The sequence below is a fragment of the Lithobates pipiens genome, unplaced genomic scaffold, assembly GCF_037356315.1.
Source record: "Lithobates pipiens isolate NorthernLeopardFrog02 unplaced genomic scaffold, aLitPip1_a1.2 Scaffold_28, whole genome shotgun sequence".
Taxonomy (NCBI): Eukaryota; Metazoa; Chordata; class Amphibia; order Anura; family Ranidae; genus Lithobates; species Lithobates pipiens.
In genome coordinates, this window is record NW_027507789.1 from 94,660,846 (window position 1) to 94,666,845 (window position 6,000).

General features: G+C 45.5%; 1 long non-coding RNA gene across 1 annotated transcript in view; it reads left to right on the top strand.

Annotated features, from left to right (window-relative positions):
• Positions 1 to 1,963: 1,963 nt before the first annotated feature.
• LOC143934871 (uncharacterized) overlaps positions 1,964 to 6,000 on the top strand; it is a 9,044-nt gene continuing 5,007 nt past the window's right edge. The window contains exon 1 of the long non-coding RNA XR_013263401.1: positions 1,964 to 2,099. This is a non-coding gene — a long non-coding RNA (uncharacterized LOC143934871). The remainder of the gene's footprint in view (positions 2,100 to 6,000) is intronic.

The following is a 6,000-nucleotide window of genomic DNA, read 5'->3' on the forward strand; positions in this document are numbered from 1 at the left end:
GCTTCTGAAAAAACACTGACAAGGCCGAAATCTGCACCTTGATAGTGCTTATGGCCAAATTCATTTCTAGGCCTGACTGGAGAAAGGCCAAGATCCTGCTAATGACATACTTTCTAGGATGCCATTCCCTGAGTTCACACCAGGAAACATATGCCCTCCAGATTTTGTAATAAAAAAACTGCAGGAGCCTTCCCCCCACTCGGCCGAACGGGGGCGCCCCTTCACAATGAAGCTTTTGGGCTCTGTTTGGCAGGCTTTCGCCCCAAAGTCTTTTTCTGCCCCTCGGCCCGGCTCTGAGCCTTTCCTGTAGAGGAGGGTTGAGAGGGCCGTCGCCACTGCTTAGAGCTTGATGCTCCGGGAGAGAGAGCACGCCTAAATGAAGGACGTTTGCTCCTTTTGACTGGAAGGAGAGTAGATTTACCCCCTGAAATTTTTTGGACGAATTTGTCTAATTCTTCTCTAAACAAACGTTCTCCTTTAAACGGGAACCCAATCAAATGCTTCTTGCATGACAGCTCAGCTGCCCAATTCTTTAGCCATAGGGCCCTTCACATGTGTACCAACAGGAGAGACAAACGAGATGCTTGTTGGACAAAATCCAAAATCGCATCAATCATGAAACACAGAATTTGAGGTATTTCTGCATAATTCTCTACTTCCTCACTGGGAAGGAGGCCAAGCATCTGCTTAGCCTGTTCCTTGAGGAACTGACACAACCCTACGGCTGTGACTGTAGGTTGCACCACAGCGCCAATCATGGAAAAGGAGGCTTTTAATAAGGTTTCCAGCTTCTTATCAGTTGGATCTTTAAATACCTGAGCATTATCCAACGGACAAGTCAGGTTTTCATTCACGCAAGGAACAGCCGCATCGACAGATGGGACCCCCCACTTCTTGGTGAAACTTTCCTCCAGAGGATAATGCATAGAAAACCTTTTAGGAGGAGCAAACAGTTTATCGGGATGTCCCCAATCCTCATACAACAATTTATCCATTAAGGGATGAATTGGGAAGGAATAGGCAGTCTGTGGGGCTTTCCTGACTTCCAGGGAAGAAACAGAGGACGTAGCGACTTCAGCAGCAGGCATTCTGAATGTGGTACGCACCAATTCAGTATAATACTGCACCTGTTTACTGAGCGCCTGGGAGGAGGGGACTCTCTCCTCTTCCTCTGATTCCTCCGACTGCTCAAGATCCCTGTCCCAAGATAGGGATCTCTCCTCATTGTCAGAAGATTCATCTGAAAGAGGAATCTCAGCAGAGGGATGGGATCTACCCCTTTTCCTGCTATCTTTCAGGGAAGCAGAAATAAAATTCATTATTCTCCCTTCAAAACCCTCCAATGTAGCCCTAAGGGAGTCCTCAGTGACATATACCGGGGCTGAGACATTAGGAGAGGCTGCAAAACCTGACAGGGGCACTGACTCATCCTGAGAGGCTGGTTCCAGTCTTGCAGGGGGGGATGGTAACTTATAGGCATTTTTCAGAACCCCTGGACCTAGGCGGTGATTTACCAGTGCCCTTGTTACCTCCCCCTGAGACCCTCTTATGAGGAGACATAGTCCTAAGCTACAAAGCAGAGGTACTAGTACAAAGTGCAATCACTGTTGTGCTTAAAGCGGGATTCCGCTCTTTTTTTTTTTTTCTTACCTGTGTCACAGGTGGGCGAGTGCTACCTTCGATTGACATCCACGTCCGCCGTTTATTTGACCCCCGGCGCGACGAATCTTTTCCTCAGGATGACTTATAAAAACCTGTTCTGGCGTTTTCCATTTTAACTGTGGGCGTCTGAAGCCCACAGGCATTTACTTCCTGGTATATGATGACGTCTGGCTCCCAGCATGCTCCGCTCCATCTTGCACATGCTCAGTGATAGCAGTGACAAGCAAAGAAAAACTTTGTGGTTACCATCACAACGGCCGGCGTCTCGGAAGTTCCCGCCCCGTTGTTAAGGCAACGAAAACCACACAGGACAGAGAACAAAGAATGAATGAAAACGGACCCACACAAGCAAACACCATTGAAACGAGCAACGTGGACTGTTAAACTCGGAGGAAAATCTAACATCTGCTCACCTAATTTGATTTTATATCCAAAAGGTATAGTGTCTTTACTTATTGATTTATATAGAGAGAGAGAGAGAGAGACAGAGAGACAGAGAGAGACAGAGACAGACAGAGACAGAGAGAGACAGAGAGCCATGTGTTTTTTTTTTTTTTTATCTTTCTCTTTCTCTTTCTCTCTCTCTCTCTCTATATATATATATATATATTTTATATATAAAATAAAATATCATTATTATTTTTTTTTTATACGTATTGTATAGCTAAGTAGTCTAATTAAATGTTATGCTCAATATATTTTAATATATCGTTCTATTCTTTACATTTTGTATGTCATTTTATGAATGTTTTCCTATTTTTTGTGTGTGTATATGTATATGTATAGTTAATTGTTCTATTTATTTTTATATGTAATCTCGCTGCATCTTAATATCTCATTATAATTGTGTGTGTGTATATATAATATCTATATATATATGTGTGTGTGTATATATAAATATCTATATATATATGTGTGTGTGTATTGTAAGGGATCTTCCCGGGGTAGGGTGTGTTTGGACACAGTTCACAGCCGACTTGGAATTTATAAAGCAGATCTTGGCGTTTATTCGTGGTACAAACAGTCCAGCAAACAAAATATACAGCAACACCGTGCTTTCTAAGTACAACAAAAATAAAAGTCCTAGCCCGGCTGGGCGCTTACTAACAGGTTCTGCTCACCTATCTGACACTTACAAACACAGCGTCTTTCGCCTGGATATCGCAGGGTGAGTTTTAGCTCCAGCAGTGGCTGTGCTTGCAGCTTCCTTCAACACACAGATTGTTCATTCCCTGGCTGAGAGCAACCACCTGCAGACCCTGCAGTGCCTTTAGCTTCCCAGGCTAATTAGGATCAAAGCTCACCTGATCCCAAACCCAGAACTGGATCGGGGGATGTGGAATGACAGGTCCCTCTACCAAACCTACCTGCCATTCCATATAAACCCAGGCCCGGCAAAATTAAATAACAACTCAGCAGCATATCGCTGCTGAGAAACTGATCCATCCTGGATTTACCATCTCACACTGTGTAGCAACCTAGGTGAGATGTACACCCCCTCGATCACTTCTCCAGTGACATGTCTACATATCCCCCCCCTCTTTTTCAGACCGGAGGGCTGAGCCTTTTGTCCCCACAGACAACTTACCCTTGACAATGCGTCAGCATTTGCCTGTAATTTCCCTGGCCTGTGTTCCACAGTGAAATTAAAGTTTTGTAGGGAGAGAAACCATCTAGTCACTCTTGCATTTCTCTCCTTGTTTAACTTCATCCATGTTAGGGGGGCATGGTCTGTCACCAACTTGAATTTCCTGCCTAGCAAGTAATACTTTAACGATTCTAGGGCCCACTTTACTGCCAAACATTCTCGCTCCACAATGGCATAATTTTTCTCGGCCGGGGTTAGTTTTCTACTCAAGTACGTCACTGGATGCTCCTCACCATTCACTACTTGTGAGAGTACTGCACCTAAGCCTGTGTTAGAGGCATCTGTCTGGACCAGAAATTCTCGCCTGAAATCGGGGGTAACTAAGACAGGTGGTTGGCACAAGGCCGACTTAAGGCTTTGGAAAGCCTTCTCGGCCTCTGGGGTCCACGTGACCATTGCTGTCTTTCCGCCCTTTGTCAAGTCAGTTAGTGGAGCAGCAACTGAGGCAAAGTTCGGCACAAATCTACGGTAATACCCCGTAATACCCAGGAAAGCTCTAACCTGTTTCTTTGTCAGGGGTCTAGGCCAATTCTGTATTGCCTCAATTTTATTTAGCTGTGGCTTAATCAACCCTCTCCCAATAATGTAGCCTAGATATTTGGCCTCTTCTAGGGCTAGAGCACACTTCTCGGCATTTATGGTCAACCCCGCATCACTTATGGCATCCAACACGGCCTGTACCTTACAGAGGTGACTTTCCCAATCAGGGCTAAAAATGACCACATCATCGAGGTAGGCAGCTGAGTAATCACGATGTGGTCGCAGAATCAAGTCCATCAACCTCTGGAAAGTTGCAGGCGCTCCATGTAACCCGAATGGCATCACTACATACTGGAATAGCCCATCAGGGGTGGAGAATGCAGTTTTCTCTTTAGCCTCACCAGAAAGTGGAATCTGCCAGTAGCCCTTTGTGAGATCGAGGGTGGTTATGTACCTGGCGTTACCCAACTTCTCAATCAACTCATCTACCCTGGGCATAGGATACGCATCGAACTTGGAGATCTCATTCAACTTTCTGAAATCGTTACAGAACCTCCAAGTTCCATTGGGCTTTGGGATTAGCACAATTGGGCTGGACCATTCACTCTGTGACACCTCAATTACCCCCAGAGCAAGCATACGTTTTACCTCGGCAGATACGGCTTCCCTACGTGCCTCGGGTATCCTATAGGGCTTAAGGTTTACTCTGCTTCTAGGCTCAGTTTCAATGTGATGATGGATGAGGTGTGTACGCCCTGGGAGGTCAGAGAACTTGTTTTTGTTTTTCTGTAAAAATTCCTGAGCCTCCTGTTTCTGTGACACTGATAGAGTATCACCTACCTTGACTGGAGGGATTGGTGGTGACAAATTATTAACAGTATTTGTCGCCACCAAGGATTCCCTGTCTTTCCAGGGCTTGATCAAGTTTATGTGATAAACTTGGAAAGGCTTCCTTCTACCTGGTTGGTGCACCTTGTAGTTCACCTCACTGACCTTTTCAACAATTTCATAGGGACCTTGCCACTTCGCCAAGAATTTACTCTCAACAGTGGGGACTAGTATAAGGACCCTATCGCCTGGGTTGAATGTCCTGATTCTTGCGGACCGGTTGTAAATTCTACTTTGGGCCTCTTGAGCCCTCTGGAGGTGTTCCCTTACCAGGGGCATTACAGTGGCTATACGGTCCTGCATTTGTGCTACATGCTCAAACACACTCTTGTATGGGGTGGACTCATTCTCCCATGTCTCTTTTGCAATGTCTAGTAGACCCCTAGGGTGATGACCATAGACCAACTCGAATGGTGAGAACCCTGTGGACGCTTGGGGCACCTCCCTAATAGCAAACATGAGGTAGGGTAATAAATGATCCCAGTCACGCCCATCTTTTGCCACCACTTTCTTCAACATATGTTTCAAAGTTTTATTAAATCTCTCCACCAATCCGTCCGTCTGGGGGTGGTATACAGAGGTACGGATGTGTGAGATTTTAAATAGTCTGCATAATTCCTTCATTACTTTCGACATAAATGGCGTACCTTGGTCAGTTAGGATTTCTTTGGGGATCCCAGTCCTAGAGAACATATAAAACAACTCACGTGCAATTGTTTTAGATGCAGTGTTTCTTAAGGGTACAGCCTCAGGATAGCGGGTCGCATAATCCAGGACTACCAAAATATACTGGTGTCCTCTAGCTGACTTTACAATGGGACCCACTAAATCCATGGCAATACGCTCAAAAGGCACCTCTATAATAGGGAGCGAAACCAAAGGACTGCGAAAATGTGACACTGGGGCACTAACCTGACATGTGGGGCACGACTCACAGTATTTTTTAATGTCATCATATATGGCCGGCCAAAAAAACCTCTGGAGAACCCTCTCTCGCGTTTTGTCAGTCCCCAAGTGTCCCCCAAGAACATGGTTATGTGCCATGTCAAGCACCTGACGCCGGTACGGCTTAGGTACCAGAAGCTGTTCCACAATCTCATCCTTAACCTTATTGACTCTATAGAAAAGATCATTAGTCACCGAAAAATGTGGAAATCTTTTTTCAGCATCTGGTTCCTGAGGTACCCCGTTCATAACAGCAACCTGCTCTCTCGCATTTTTGAGAGTGGGGTCCTGTAATTGTGCAGCCCCAAAATTATCGCTAGACACCTCTAAGTCTAGTATATTTTGCTCAGTGGGAGGAGCCTCCTCCTCCCCAGCCA